Genomic DNA, 17,047 nt, shown 5'->3' on the forward strand with positions numbered 1-17,047 from the left:
GAGATACTGTGAAGGGTGAGGCGTGAGAGACACTGTGAAGGGTGAGGCGTGAGAGACACTGTGAAGGGTGAGGCGTGAGAGACACTGTGGAGGGTGAGGCGTGAGAGACACTGTGAAGGGTGAGGCGTGAGAGACACTGTGAAGGGTGAGGCGTGAGAGACACTGTGAAGGGTGAGGCGTGAGAGACACTGTGAAGGGTGAGGCGTGAGAGACACTGTGGAGGGTGAGGCGTGAGAGACACTGTGAAGGGTGAGGCGTGAGAGACACTGTGAAGGGTGAGGCGTGAGAGACACTGTGAAGGGTGAGGCGTGAGAGATACTGTGAAGGGTGAGGCGTGAGAGACACTGTGAAGGGTGAGGCGTGAGAGGCACTGTGAAGGGTGAGGCGTGAGAGACACTGTGAAGGGTGAGGCGTGAGAGGCACTGTGAAGGGTGAGGCGTGAGAGATACTATGAAGGGTGAGGCGTGAGAGATACTGTGAAGGGTGAGGCGTGAGAGACACTGTGGAGGGTGAGGCGTGAGAGGCACTGTGAAGGGTGAGGCGTGAGAGACACTGTGAAGGGTGAGGCGTGAGAGACACTGTGAAGGGTGAGGCGTGAGAGACACTGTGAAGGGTGAGGCGTGAGAGACACTGTGAAGGGTGAGGCGTGAGAGACACTGTGAAGGGTGAGGCGTGAGAGATACTGTGAAGGGTGAGGCGTGAGAGGCACTGTGAAGGGTGAGGCGTGAGAGGCACTGTGAAGGGTGAGGCGTGAGAGACACTGTGAAGGGTGAGGCGTGAGAGACACTGTGAAGGGTGAGGCGTGAGAGACACTGTGAAGGGTGAGGCGTGAGAGATACTGTGAAGGGTGAGGCGTGAGAGGCACTGTGAAGGGTGAGGCGTGAGAGACACTGTGAAGGGTGAGGCGTGAGAGGCACTGTGAAGGGTGAGGCGTGAGAGACACTGTGAAGGGTGAGGCGTGAGAGACACTGTGAAGGGTGAGGCGTGAGAGGCACTGTGAAGGGTGAGGCGTGAGAGATACTGTGAAGGGTGAGGCGTGAGAGGCACTGTGAAGGGTGAGGCGTGAGAGGCACTGTGAAGGGTGAGGCGTGAGAGGCACTGTGAAGGGTGAGGCGTGAGAGACACTGTGAAGGGTGAGGCGTGAGAGACACTGTGAAGGGTGAGGCGTGAGAGACACTGTGAAGGGTGAGGCGTGAGAGACACTGTGAAGGGTGAGGCGTGAGAGACACTGTGAAGGGTGAGGCGTGAGAGACACTGTGAAGGGTGAGGCGTGAGAGACACTGTGAAGGGTGAGGCGTGAGAGACACTGTGAAGGGTGAGGCGTGAGAGACACTGTGAAGGGTGAGGCGTGAGAGACACTGTGAAGGGTGAGGCGTGAGAGACACTGTGAAGGGTGAGGCGTGAGAGACACTGTGAAGGGTGAGGCGTGAGAGACACTGTGGAGGGTGAGGCGTGAGAGACACTGTGAAGGGTGAGGCGTGAGAGACACTGTGGAGGGTGAGGCGTGAGAGACACTGTGAAGGGTGAGGCGTGAGAGACACTGTGAGGGTGAGGCGTGAGAGACACTGTGAAGGGTGAGGCGTGAGAGACACTGTGAAGGGTGAGGCGTGAGAGACACTGTGAAGGGTGAGGCGTGAGAGACACTGTGAAGGGTGAGGCGTGAGAGACACTGTGAAGGGTGAGGCGTGAGAGACACTGTGAAGGGTGAGGCGTGAGAGACACTGTGAAGGGTGAGGCGTGAGAGGACACTGTGAAGGGTGAGGCGTGAGAGACACTGTGAAGGGTGAGGCGTGAGAGACACTGTGAAGGGTGAGGCGTGAGAGACACTGTGAAGGGTGAGGCGTGAGAGACACTGTGAAGGGTGAGGCGTGAGAGACACTGTGGAGGGTGAGGCGTGAGAGACACTGTGAAGGGTGAGGCGTGAGAGACACTGTGGAGGGTGAGGCGTGAGAGACACTGTGAAGGGTGAGGCGTGAGAGACACTGTGAAGGGTGAGGCGTGAGAGACACTGTGAAGGGTGAGGCGTGAGAGACACTGTGAAGGGTGAGGCGTGAGAGACACTGTGAAGGGTGAGGCGTGAGAGACACTGTGAAGGGTGAGGCGTGAGAGACACTGTGAAGGGTGAGGCGTGAGAGACACTGTGAAGGGTGAGGCGTGAGAGACACTGTGAAGGGTGAGGCGTGAGAGGCACTGTGAAGGGTGAGGCGTGAGAGACACTGTGAAGGGTGAGGCGTGAGAGACACTGTGAAGGGTGAGGCGTGAGAGGCACTGTGAAGGGTGAGGCGTGAGAGGCACTGTGAAGGGTGAGGCGTGAGAGACACTGTGAAGGGTGAGGCGTGAGAGACACTGTGAAGGGTGAGGCGTGAGAGGCACTGTGAAGGGTGAGGCGTGAGAGACACTGTGAAGGGTGAGGCGTGAGAGACACTGTGAAGGGTGAGGCGTGAGAGACACTGTGAAGGGTGAGGCGTGAGAGGCACTGTGAAGGGTGAGGCGTGAGAGGCACTGTGAAGGGTGAGGCGTGAGAGACACTGTGAAGGGTGAGGCGTGAGAGGCACTGTGAAGGGTGAGGCGTGAGAGGCACTGTGAAGGGTGAGGCGTGAGAGACACTGTGAAGGGTGAGGCGTGAGAGACACTGTGAAGGGTGAGGCGTGAGAGGCACTGTGAAGGGTGAGGCGTGAGAGGCACTGTGAAGGGTGAGGCGTGAGAGACACTGTGAAGGGTGAGGCGTGAGAGACACTGTGAAGGGTGAGGCGTGAGAGGCACTGTGAAGGGTGAGGCGTGAGAGGCACTGTGAAGGGTGAGGCGTGAGAGACACTGTGAAGGGTGAGGCGTGAGAGGCACTGTGAAGGGTGAGGCGTGAGAGGCACTGTGAAGGGTGAGGCGTGAGAGACACTGTGAAGGGTGAGGCGTGAGAGACACTGTGAAGGGTGAGGCGTGAGAGACACTGTGAAGGGTGAGGCGTGAGAGACACTGTGAAGGGTGAGGCGTGAGAGGCACTGTGAAGGGTGAGGCGTGAGAGGCACTGTGAAGGGTGAGGCGTGAGAGACACTGTGAAGGGTGAGGCGTGAGAGACACTGTGAAGGGTGAGGCGTGAGAGGCACTGTGAAGGGTGAGGCGTGAGAGGCACTGTGAAGGGTGAGGCGTGAGAGACACTGTGAAGGGTGAGGCGTGAGAGACACTGTGAAGGGTGAGGCGTGAGAGACACTGTGAAGGGTGAGGCGTGAGAGACACTGTGAAGGGTGAGGCGTGAGAGACACTGTGAAGGGTGAGGCGTGAGAGACACTGTGAAGGGTGAGGCGTGAGAGGCACTGTGAAGGGTGAGGCGTGAGAGGCACTGTGAAGGGTGAGGCGTGAGAGACACTGTGAAGGGTGAGGCGTGAGAGACACTGTGAAGGGTGAGGCGTGAGAGGCACTGTGAAGGGTGAGGCGTGAGAGACACTGTGAAGGGTGAGGCGTGAGAGACACTGTGAAGGGTGAGGCGTGAGAGGCACTGTGAAGGGTGAGGCGTGAGAGACACTGTGAAGGGTGAGGCGTGAGAGACACTGTGAAGGGTGAGGCGTGAGAGGCACTGTGAAGGGTGAGGCGTGAGAGGACACTGTGAAGGGTGAGGCGTGAGAGACACTGTGAAGGGTGAGGCGTGAGAGGCACTGTGAAGGGTGAGGCGTGAGAGACACTGTGAAGGGTGAGGCGTGAGAGACACTGTGAAGGGTGAGGCGTGAGAGACACTGTGAAGGGTGAGGCGTGAGAGACACTGTGAAGGGTGAGGCGTGAGAGGCACTGTGAAGGGTGAGGCGTGAGAGACACTGTGAAGGGTGAGGCGTGAGAGACACTGTGAAGGGTGAGGCGTGAGAGACACTGTGAAGGGTGAGGCGTGAGAGGCACTGTGAAGGGTGAGGCGTGAGAGAGCACTGTGAAGGGTGAGGCGTGAGAGACACTGTGAAGGGTGAGGCGTGAGAGACACTGTGAAGGGTGAGGCGTGAGAGACACTGTGAAGGGTGAGGCGTGAGAGACACTGTGAAGGGTGAGGCGTGAGAGGCACTGTGAAGGGTGAGGCGTGAGAGACACTGTGAAGGGGTGAGGCGTGAGAGACACTGTGAAGGGTGAGGCGTGAGAGGCACTGTGAAGGGTGAGGCGTGAGAGACACTGTGAAGGGTGAGGCGTGAGAGACACTGTGAAGGGTGAGGCGTGAGAGACACTGTGAGGGTGAGGCGTGAGAGACACTGTGAAGGGTGAGGCGTGAGAGACACTGTGAAGGGTGAGGCGTGAGAGACACTGTGAAGGGTGAGGCGTGAGAGACACTGTGAAGGGTGAGGCGTGAGAGACACTGTGAAGGGTGAGGCGTGAGAGACACTGTGAAGGGTGAGGCGTGAGAGGCACTGTGAAGGGTGAGGCGTGAGAGGCACTGTGAAGGGTGAGGCGTGAGAGACACTGTGAAGGGTGAGGCGTGAGAGACACTGTGAAGGGTGAGGCGTGAGAGACACTGTGAAGGGTGAGGCGTGAGAGACACTGTGAAGGGTGAGGCGTGAGAGGCACTGTGAAGGGTGAGGCGTGAGAGACACTGTGAAGGGTGAGGCGTGAGAGACACTGTGAAGGGTGAGGCGTGAGAGACACTGTGAAGGGTGAGGCGTGAGAGACACTGTGAAGGGTGAGGCGTGAGAGGCACTGTGAAGGGTGAGGCGTGAGAGACACTGTGAAGGGTGAGGCGTGAGAGACACTGTGAAGGGTGAGGCGTGAGAGACACTGTGAAGGGTGAGGCGTGAGAGACACTGTGAAGGGTGAGGCGTGAGAGGCACTGTGGAGGGTGAGGCGTGAGAGACACTGTGAAGGGTGAGGCGTGAGAGACACTGTGAAGGGTGAGGCGTGAGAGACACTGTGAAGGGTGAGGCGTGAGAGACACTGTGAAGGGTGAGGCGTGAGAGACACTGTGAAGGGTGAGGCGTGAGAGACACTGTGAAGGGTGAGGCGTGAGAGACACTGTGAAGGGTGAGGCGTGAGAGACACTGTGAAGGGTGAGGCGTGAGAGACACTGTGAAGGGTGAGGCGTGAGAGACACTGTGAAGGGTGAGGCATCTGATCCATATTGAGCGTATCCTTACAGATGTCTCCCGAGACATACTTATTCTTGCCCTACAAGACAATAAAAAAAAAACATTTAAAATACTTATTGTTTCTTATGTATCGACAATTTTGTCAATTATATATAATAAATTTGCTGTTTTGGTCGATTTAATAGTTTTTATTGTGATAATTATTCCCAATTTTCATACCTGTAGGAATGCGCACTTTACACGTTACAACCAAGCTACACTATACGTTACAACCAAGCTACACTATACGTTACAAGAGTGTAGCGGCCTTCCAACACTCCTATTGCAATGTTTACCCGAAACTGGACGTTAGGTCACGTGATCTGGGCAGCGCAGCCAGGTGACAAAAAATTTTTTTTTACATAATGTTACGATGAAATTAATGGTTGTGCGGGTAACGGATGCACGACGTCGTAATTTGCTGTCCAACGTGTGTGGGTGTGGGGGGGGGGTTGTCACGAGGCGTGGAGAGGCACTTACCAATGATGGTGGGGGGGGGGGGACTGTCCCCATTTTGCTATAATAGGTTAAGTAATAATTGTAATTACGAAGCAATAAGATGCTTATCTTAACATACTAACAAGGTTAGGTAAGGTCGGTGTTTTCTATGAAGATTTTTTAAGGGTATCTATTATGTTTAGCATGTCACCTATGCACGTAGTTAATAAGTCAATATTGACTATACAAATTTGCGAGAACGGGTTGCTTAAGATACTAACAAGGTTAGGTAAGGTCGGTGTTTTCTATGAAGCTTTTTAAGGGTATCTATTATGTTTAGCATGTCACCTATGCACGTAGTTAATAAGTCAATATTGACTTTACGAATTTGCGAGAACGGGTTGCCATTTTACTATCAGAGGGAGGTGGATGTCTTACTAGCCAGCGTGTGCGGGTACAGGCTTCCCCGCTGTGTACTGTACCCGCTCCACACCCACACACATACACCGGTCAAGGGACCAGATTCACGAAGCAGTTATGCAAGCACTTACGAAACTGTGCATCTTTTCTCAATCTTTGGCGGCTTTGTTTACATGTTTTAAACAGTTAATGAGCTCCGAAGCACCAGGAGGCTGTTTATAACAATAACAACAGTTGATTGGGAAGTTTTCATGCTTGTAAACTGTTTAATAAATGTAACCAAAGCCGTCAAAGATTGAGGAAAGATGTACACATTCTTTTTTCGTTCCTTTTTTTCGTAAGAACTTGCGTAACTTCTTCGTGAATCTGGGCCCAAGATGTCTTGTGGGAGCGCAAGAGTAGCTCTTCTACTAAATATGGGTCGCGACCTACATGTTGGCACTGACCGGTTGACACTGACCGGTTGACACTGACTGGTTGACACTGACTGGTTGACACTGACCAGTTGGCACTGACAGGTTGGCACTGACCGGTTGGCACTGACCGGTTGGCACTGACCGGTTGACACTGACCAGTTGGCACTGACCGGTTGGCACTGACCGGTTGGCACTGACCGGTTGACACTGACCAGTTGGCACTGACCGGTTGGCACTGACCAGTTGGCACTGACCAGTTGACACTGACCAGTTGGCACTGACCGGTTGGCACTGACTGGTTGGCATTGACCGGTTGGTACTGACCGGTTGGTACTGACCAGTTGACACTGACCGGTTGACACTGACCAGTTGGTACTGACCAGTTGGTGTAACACTGTAAAAGTGTTTGGTTTAGGTTAATACATACATAGAGTACATGAGTCACAGACAAGGATCGGAGAGGCGCCAGTTGTCTGCCTGAGATCTCACACCTTAAAGCGTTAATGACCTCAAGTGACCTGAGGTCAGATCATGAGAATTTCACCTTGCTTCCGCTAAGCTTATAGTTGGAGCCTGGTAGCCTTCAAACTTGCCGACGTTTAAGGAGTGGCTTGGTAGAGTGCCGGAGGCTATCTACTTATGGGCGGAGTTAGCTACTAGGTTCCCCAATATAAACTCGGAGAGCTATCGAGCAAAAAGCAATAGGAGACCGGCCAGCGGAGCAGAGCAGAGGCCAGCCGTCGAGATAGGCCGTCACCAGACGGGGGGTGACGCTGCCTGAAAATTGCAGACCCCCCCCTCTCTATTCAACTTAGACTCAGTCCTCGGTGAGTGAACATTTAGGTGACTTGGTCGTGTTTACATATGTTGTGTGATGATCAGGGGCAGTCAAGTTGTAGGGTTCTCGAATTCTTGGATGATGACTCACTTTGCATATTAAACTGGAACATTTTAATTGAATTGCTAAATTATGATACTTCATGTGAAATATAATTATGAATTTATTATTTAAATTGTGTTTAACTTTGTTCCCTAGAGATTTTGAGTTGAGGTGAGAAAGCCTCTGTAGTTACTGGTTTCATGGTTTAGAATGAGTACATGATAAAGATGGGACCATACTAATAATGAACTCATGATAACATCTTTTGAGAATTTTGTGATACAGGCAAGTTCCATTCCTTGTCTTGTATGTAATGATCATGAATGGATGGTGGCAGCATTTCGTCTTCTACTATCTACTTTCTACGTCTACTTTCTACTCTTCTACTACTACCTATCTACACCTCTCCCTCCACCCCCTCTCTAAACTCTCACTTTCAACTAATGACCCTCCTCGCTCCTCCCACCTCTCTACCTCTCACCCCAAACCCTCACTAATGACTTCACTATTCATTTCTTTCCTTTCGTTTTCTCTTATACGTTTGTGGCAATGATTATGTATTCTAGAGTTCTCTCTAGAGTTTCGGGTAACTGATCAAGTGACGGCGCCTTGTAGTCTTAGAACCTAGGTAGTCAAATACCTAGGTTACAAGGTGTTGAACGAGAGAGGTTGCCTTAGGAACTCTGGGAGTGCTCTAGAATAGTTAGCTAACTGGGGACGGGATAACGGACTAGAGAGAGCTGTTTCCCCCGGCCTCGTTAGTTAACTGGGGGGTGGAATAATGGACAAGATAGAGCTGTTTCCCCCACCCCCGTTACATTGGCACTGACCAGTTGACACTGACCAGTTGACACTGACCGGTTGGCACTGACCAGTTGGCACTGACCGGTTGACACTGACCGGTTGGCACTGACCAGTTGGCACTGACCGGTTGGCACTGACCAGTTGGCACTGACCAGTTGACACTGACCAGTTGGCACTGACCGGTTGGCACTGACCAGTTGGCACTGACCAGTTGGCACTGACCAGTTGGGAATATCCACAGAAACAACTGCCGAGACGAACGCAATGGAATATACTAATTTCAACATGTAGCAGTGGGACGCAGGTCTTTTCAATATTAGAAAACAGGACGCGAGCCTAAAAAAAAAAAAAAAAGTGGGAACCGATGTAAGTTAGAGTCTAAAGCAGGAGTTTCCGACCTCAAGTACAGTAACCGATCCTTTTGAAAATTGCGTCGCTTTTAATTTATTTTGTAATAGCCAGTTAAGTGTCCTCGGGTAGGTTAGGAAGACAGGAAGTTCTCCTAAAGTTTCAAAACGTCATGAAAAACCTTTAATTTAAACTGTGCTTTCCAAACCTAACAGACTAAGCCGGACGACCCAAAACAGAAAACGGGACAGTACGTCACCTTCGCGAGCCGATTTAATTTTTTAATTACGTCGATTTTTAGTCCGAGGGCGCATACGACGGGGAGGTGACTTGATATGTAAGAGGGCGGGTTGTGGCCGCCGTGAGGCCGGGAACCTCACATATGAGAGAAGCATTACTCCTTACCTCCCACTACCTCACGTCCCTCTCAAGACGCATTCATATATTTTGGTATTTAAAAACATTTACATAATTTTCCGCATTTTTATAAAACTAAACATTTTCTGAATAATGAAAATGTTTAAATAATGAATAACAAATAATAATTAAAATGACGAAACAATAGCAAAGATAATACAATTATATACAACAAAAGCATAACAGTCTTAGGAATAAATTATGGATTCATTAACGCGGCTTCTCGAGTCCTTCACAGGCAAGATGAGGTGGCAGTGTTGCCGTCATGCAGTAACAAGTGTAGTGACAGGATGGCACCTACACTCACGCCTCCCCGCAGCCACTCTTGGGTCACATATGGCACTATGGCACTCAGGACGGCCCCGGCCTCCACCTTCTCACTGGTCCCGCTCCGGCCTCCACCACTCGGCAGAATACAACTTTCTAATGTGTGTGTCGGCACATTTGTGGGCGTGTTGTGTGTGTGGGGGGGGGGGGAAGGGGTGCGGAACACCTGCGCCACGTGACAATTAAGCCTTACAAAAGCCTAAGCAACTGGCACAGTCGTACGGAAAGTCTTGTCAATATCAAGGTGCCGTTTTCTCAGCCAAGTTAGTTTGCTCAGCTTCACCTCAGTAGTGTAAGACTGAGACTCAGTAGTGTCGCCAGTAGTCAGAGGGAGCCAGCTTAGCTTAGCTACTAATACCCACACATCGTGTCAGCGAGGCGGACAGCCCGCCTGCTGCCATAACTCACTGTATTTCCCACTTCTAAACTTCCCTTCACCTACGCCTCTCCATCTTTACTCCCACCCAAACAAAAAAATATTCCTGGCGGAGGTGTGTCGCAGTGGGTGACGTAACACATGTCTTCTTAACTGTATTTCTTCTCCTTCCTCTACTTGTCTATCTTGAAGGTGGGCTAGAAGGGGGGGGGGGGGTGAGGGTGGTGGGCTGGGGGGGATTATTTATTTTTTTTGAGTAAAGAGGAAGGAGAGGCATAGGTGAAGGGAAGTATAGAAGTGGGAAATACAGTGAGAGGTATGAAAGCAGGCGGGCTGTCCGCCTTGCTGACACGATGTGTGGGTGTTGGCAGCTAAGCTAAGCTGGCTCCCTCTTGTCAGGGAGCTGTGAGTGTGTGAGAGGTTCTTCACATGTGTTTCACCAAATATGGATGTCCATAGATGAATACTGTGTATCATTCATATATACACACTCCGATGCTTCCACACATGTTGTTCTGCTGAAGTCTCTTTATTTTATTATTATTATTTATCGAGTTGCTCATACATACACATATATACATACATATACTCACACATATACATATATATATACCTATATATATAAACAAACACATATATATACATACACACACGTACATACGTATATATACCCATATACATATGCATAAACATAACTATACACATACACACATACATACTCAATTTTTCAATTATGGGGGAAGGATATCTGGTTAGTATATCATCTGGGAATTATATACTGTGGGGCGGGGTTATCATCTAGTGAATCAAGGCTCTTGGGCCACCAGCTGTGGGAGCGGGGCGTCTCATCTTGGGCCACCAGCTGTGGGAGCGGGGCGTCTCATCTTGAGCCACCAGCTGTGGGAGCGGGGCGTCTCATCTTGGAGCAATCTTTCTAACATTGGGTCCTCTAACATTTCGATGGTGTTCCACACCCTGATGGCTTGGTGCTGCAGTCTGATGTTTAGTGGCTGTATGGTCAGGAGTTCATGGAGCTCCTGGACTGTTTGATCATATGGTGGACGGTGTTTTGCTGCTCTCCTTAGCGCCTTATTTTTGGGCTGGGGGGGTATGGTGAGTGGTGGTGGGCTGGGGGTATTGTGAGGGGTGGTGGGCTCGGGGTTATGGTGGCGGACGCGACCCCGGATGCCTCTCTGCCTCACTGTGGAGAGTGGCATCTCCATCACTGCCACAACCCCTTCTCCATCACTCCATCAATTGACCGAAATAGACAGGGTAGACAAGGATAAACTACTATTCAACACTGGTGGTACACGAACAAGGGGACACAGGTGGAAACTGAGTATACCCAAATGAGCCACAGAGACATTAGAAAGAACTTTTTCAGTGTCAAGAGTAGTTAACAGGTGGAATGCATTAGGAAGTTATGTGGTGGAGGCTGACTCCATACAGTTTCAAATGTAGATATGATAGAGTCCAGTAGGCTCAAGTATCTGTACACTAGTTGATTGACGGTTGAGAGGCGGGACCAAAGAGCCAAAGCTCAACTCCCACAAATACAAATAGGCGAGTACTGCCAACACCCCTCCTCCCTCACTGCCAACACCCCTCCTCCTTCACTGCCAACACCCCTCCTCCCTCACTGCCAACACCCCTCCTCCTTCACTGCCAACACCCCTCCTCCCTCACTGCCAACACCCCTCCTCCCTCACTGCCAACACCCCTCCTCCTTCACTGCCAACACCCCTCCTCCCTCACTGCCAACACCCCTCCTCCTTCACTGCCAACACCCCTCCTTCACTGCCAACACCCCTCTTCCACCACTGCCAACACCCCTCCTCCCTCACTGCCAACACCCCTCCTCCTTCACTGCCAACACCCCTCCTCCTTCACTGCCAACACCCCTCCTCCATCACTGCCAACACCCCTCCTCCTTCACTGCCAACACCCCTCCTCCACCACTGCCAACACCCCTCCTCCCTCACTGCCAACACCCCTCCTCCTTCACTGCCAACACCCCTCCTCCTTCACTGCCAACACCCCTCCTCCCTCACTGCCAACACCCCTCCTCCTTCACTGCCAACACCCCTCCTCCTTCACTGCATGCACTTCTCCATCATTGTTGCCTCCCTTCCTGCTTCTATAATCATCAACAGCCAAGAAGAGACACATGTCATAGGAGAAGATAGAGAGACCAGAAGAGAATACAGAAATTCGCTCCAAAATACAGAATTGTGAGGCAGGCATGGAAATTGACCATTACTGTAGGCTAAGAAAGTTCCAAATTGGACATAATCGACCAGTGAAAGTGAACTTTCAGAGTAATACTCCAGCGAAACGCATACAGGCACAGTGCACATGTACAGGTAGGTCAGCAGAATATTCAATATAGCAAAATATTATGTCAAGCCAAGATAGTGAGACACCCAACCAAGACTGGCTAGAACAACAAACACCTTCTCCCAGTAGACCTGTAACAACTACCTATTGGGACAACCAAGGCAGCCCAGTAGAGATGAGTAGCATTGAACTTATGCTCACAAATGCTGTTGGAATTACAAAGGGGGTAGAGTTGCAAGAAAGAAATTACTGGAATAAAGAGAGAAAGGGATTTGGGAACGAATACAATTCCAACACTGTCTCCCGAGGCACACACACACAAGGTAACATCAGCAGTATACGGGACGCTGGCAAACATTGGAACGTCGTTTAGAAACTTAAACCAGGGGTTTGTCGGGAGCTGGTGGCTGAGCGGACAGAACACTGGACGCATGATCTTGTGGTCCTGGGTTCGATCCCGGGAGCCGGCGAGAAACGATGGGCAGAGTTTCTTTCACCTTGATGCTCCTGTTACCTAGCAGTAAATAGATACCTGGGAGTTAGTCAGCTGTCACGGGGTGCTTCATGGGGGTGGAGGCCTGGTCGAGGACCGGGCCGCGGGGACACTAAAGCCCCGAAATCATCTCAAGATAACCTCAAGATGTCACGGCAATCTATACAGCCTTTATTAGACCAATATTGGAATATGGAACACCGGTTTGAAATTTGTACCTGTGAATCATTAAACCAAAATTGAAAAGTACAGAGGTTTGGAACACGATTAGTGCCGGCGCTAAGATGGCTGAGGTATAAGGATAGGTTAAGGAAACTACCCTGGAGGAGAGAAGAAACAGAGGGGGGGGGGGACATGATCGCACCATACAAGATACTGAGGGGGAATTAACAAGGTGAACAAGCACAGCTTAACTCACTCACCACCCTCAGTAACTACCTCACTCACCATCACTAACGACCTCATCACCTGAACAATCTCTGTAACTAGCTAACGCTGAGGTCTGATAAAGACGTTTTGTGCCCTCTAATCCTTTTGCGCTACCGCTCACAGGATGTGTGTGTCGTAAAGGAGAAGCTGCCACCACACACCACCAGCTCCACCACACACCACCACCTCCACCACACACCACCACCTCCACCACACACCACCAGCTCCACCACACACCACCAGCTCCACCACACACCACCTCCAGCCACATCTCTAACGCCACCCTCAAAGATATCTCCGTCAGCAGCAACTTTATGTTTATAATAAAAATAGTATCCCCCATTACCACTAGCTAGTGGCGTGCCACAGGGGTCAGTAATAGGACCAATCCTACTATTAATCTCTTAACGATTCTTAGACGACTGAACGTGAACGATTCAATGAAATTCCTTTCTCACAGTGCTCGCCGATGATCCAAACATTTAAAGGGTAAATACGATGGACAAAACGGCCTCGCAAGTAATTGATTAAATATCTACTGTAGCAAGTGGAAATCAATGAAGCTTGGTGCTGATGATAGGAGCGAGGACACAAGGTTCCACATGGAAGAAGAAACCATCCTAGAAACGAACAGAGAAAAAGACTTGGGGATGATATATTAGACATGACCACAACATTCAAACTACTCAGGATAATAGCCCCAAACTTGCCTTTTAGCATGGATGGTGCACCAGCAAGGGGGGACACACACGTGGCAACTAAGTATGCAAATGAACCACTGATACATTTGAAATAATGTTTTCAGTGTCAGTAGTGACCAACTGGAATGCTCAGGGAAGTGTTGTGGTGAAGGCAGACAATACACACATGTATAAATGTAGACATGTCAGAGCCCAATAGTCTCTTGAATCTATATACCAGTCGATTAAGAGTTGAGAGGCGGGACCCAGGAGGCGTGGCTCATTCCCCACCAATACCACTAGGTGAGTACAACTAGGTACTCCCCTAGTTGTAGTGGTAGTGGTAGGTGAACACCTACCACTACCACAAGAACACCAGATTACACCACTAACCACATATGTAACATTAGAATATCAGCAACATAACACTCATGGTCACCAGTCACCGTCCTCCTAAGGTTTCCCAACGTCATGAAACTGTCGTACTAAAGTGCCGTTATCCTAACTTACCAGAGGACTCAAAACAGAAAACGGGGCAGTATATCAATTTTGCGAGCATCTACCATTTTCTAGTACAACAATTTCTGGTCTTTAGAAGAGTATACGTCTAAATAAGACGTACTATTAGGAGCTCAGGTTCCAAAATGGATCCAAAATCTACATGGATCCAGGTTCTACAAATTGATCCAAAATCCCCCAGTGGCGCTAAGAAACGCACAGACTAGGAGCAAGAACCTGGTCCTAAAATTTTATAAAAATAAAGATCGAGTATCGAGGAGAGATGGAAGCTTGCACAGGGAAACAACAAGAGGGGTATTCCTGGCCTTTGCCTCGAAAATTCCCTCGCTGTATTCCCTGCCAAAAATACATAAGGACATACTGCAATTGACGAGCACGTGACAGGGAAGACCAGTTCTAAGTGGATGTAGATGCAACGACAAGACTCAGTGATTGGATCTGCACATCCCTATTAAACCCACTCCTACAGCTACTTCCAGAGGCGCTAAAGAACACGACGGATTTCCTCAACAGGATACAAGCGACCAGAGAAGCCGTCCCGCATGGGGCGGTTCTTTTCTCCCTGGAAGTGGTCTCCCTATACCTGAACATTCCCCCAGAGGAAAGCTGCTAGGAAGGTCGCAGATTTCTTTGATCGACACAAACACCAATTACGAACTGATCTTCGACAAGCAGGGGTGTGGAGGACCCCGACGAAACAACGACTGGAGGAAGCCATCATACACCTGGTTGATGGGGTTCTGGGAGTTCTTCTACTCCCCCAAGCCCGGCCCGAGGCCAGGTTTGACTTGTGAGAGTTTGGTCAACAGGCTGTTGCTTGGAGCGGCCCGCAGGCCCACATTTCTACCACAGCCCGGTTGGTCCGGCACTCCTTGAAGAAAATTATCTAGTTTTCTCTTGAAGATGTCCACGGTTGTTCAGTGTCATGGAAGGAGGACGACAGCAACTAACTGATTTGTTCGATTATGCAAACACAGTCCATGGAAACTTAAAATCCCCGCTGGAATTTTATATGACCGAACATTTCCCTTTCCTAGATACAAGAGTATACATAGACGAACAGGATAGTACTCTCCAGACAACAGCCTATTACAAACCGACTAATTTACACTCGTACCTACTCTACTCTTCGAATCACCCACGCTCCCTGAAAAAGCCGTTCCCATACTGGGCATACAGATAAAAAGAATCATTAGCTAGGAGCAGGACCAACAGGAGCCCCTTGTAAAACGTGGATGCTATTCAAGAGCAGAGGCTATCCAGATGACCCCCGCGGGGACAATCTTCCCACGGGGCTCCCCCACTGGCAAGATAAATCTCTACCGGGCCACCATGTTAGAGCAAACTTTCCATAAAAAATGTTCTTGCTCTTCCTTCGATGCTTGGACCCGTCGAGGGGGCGCCAGTAGTCCTGGAGTCTACAGCTCCCACAGCAAGACACGGGCCAGGAGTCACAGCTCCCACAGCAAGACACGGGCCAGGAGTCACAGCTCCCACAGCAAGACACGGGCCAGGAGTCACAGCTCCCACAGCAAGACACGGGCCAGGAGTCACAGCTCCCACAGCAAGACACGGGCCAGGAGTCACAGCTCCCACAGCAAGACACGGGCCAGGAGTCACAGCTCCCACAGCAAGACACGGGCCAGGAGTCACAGCTCCCACAGCAAGGCACGGGCCAGGAGTCACAGCTCCCACAGCAAGACACGGGCCAGGAGTCACAGCTCCCACAGCAAGACACGGGCCAGGAGTCACAGCTCCCACAGCAAGACACGGGCCAGGAGTCACAGCTCCCACAGCAAGACACGGGCCAGGAGTCACAGCTCCCACAGCAAGACACGGGCCAGGAGTCACAGCTCCCACAGCAAGACACGGGCCAGGAGTCACAGCTCCCACAGCAAGACACGGGCCAGGAGTCACAGCTCCCACAGCAAGACACGGGCCAGGAGTCACAGCTCCCACAGCAAGACACGGGCCAGGAGTCACAGCTCCCACAGCAAGACACGGGCCAGGAGTCACAGCTCCCACAGCAAGACACGGGCCAGGAGTCACAGCTCCCACAGCAAGACACGGGCCAGGAGTCACAGTTCCCACAGCAAGACACGGGCCAGGAGTCACAGCTCCCACAGCAAGACACGGGCCAGGAGTCACAGCTCCCACAGCAAGACACGGGCCAGGAGTCACAGCTCCCACAGCAAGACACGGGCCAGGAGTCACAGCTCCCACAGCAAGACACGGGCCAGGAGTCACAGCTCCCACAGCAAGACACGAGCCGGCTCCCGGCAATGTACAGTATATATATCACAAGTGCAGGATGTAGGTTGCCAGATGTGTTCTCACATGCGGAGCGCGCCGCCTCTAGAAGCTACGCGAACTGCTTACTATAAGCCTGGCATGAGTCAGGAAGGTCATAAGCCAGCTGCTCCTTGTTTGTTCGGCATCCCAGGAGTCAGGGGGGTCGCTGCTTATCAGGCTGGTATCCGGCTCTGGGTCAGCCCAGTCGTGACCCGCACGCTAGGCATGCGCTGGACCTGCTGCGGGTGCGTGCGGGGATGTTGCAAGTGTTGGAGCTGGGGCTGGGGCTGGGGGCGGGTGGGTCTGGTGCCGCCCGTGCTAGGCCCCCCGTGCTGGAGGGAGGACGGCCTGCCTTACTAGGCGTCTTAGCGTCATAACAATGGCTCTGCTTGATGAGGAAACGTCATTTTAATCAGTGTTTTCTCTTCCCCTTTTATTTGTTATTGCATTAGTGCCAATTACAGTGTGTGCTGCAAGAAGCCTGTCAGTAAAATAGATAGCAGAGCTGTCAGCGTAAATAATAAAGTAGATTCATTTTTCTTTTTAAAGGTACATAAATTTCAGGCGAGTGCACGACTGTGAATCCTAAGATGCGCACAGAAAGCCTCATAGACGAGGGGTATGATTTCATCTCAGTTAATTCTCTCAAGGTGTCGGTATAAACAATGACTCAGCCAATATACGCGCATGTAAATCACAGTGCTGTGATCACAGTGACTCGTGTACACAAATATAAACTGCAGTGCTCCAGCCAGAGTAACTCGCTGACCCCGTGTTTAGT

General features: G+C 51.2%; 1 protein-coding gene across 1 annotated transcript in view; it reads left to right on the top strand.

Moving 5' to 3' along the window:
- LOC123762650 (uncharacterized) overlaps positions 1–17,047 on the top strand; it is a 90,336-nt gene that overhangs the window by 51,400 nt on the left and 21,889 nt on the right. The gene's annotated exons all lie outside the window — the stretch shown is intronic.

Source organism: Procambarus clarkii, chromosome 27 (assembly GCF_040958095.1).
Source record: "Procambarus clarkii isolate CNS0578487 chromosome 27, FALCON_Pclarkii_2.0, whole genome shotgun sequence".
Taxonomy (NCBI): Eukaryota; Metazoa; Arthropoda; class Malacostraca; order Decapoda; family Cambaridae; genus Procambarus; species Procambarus clarkii.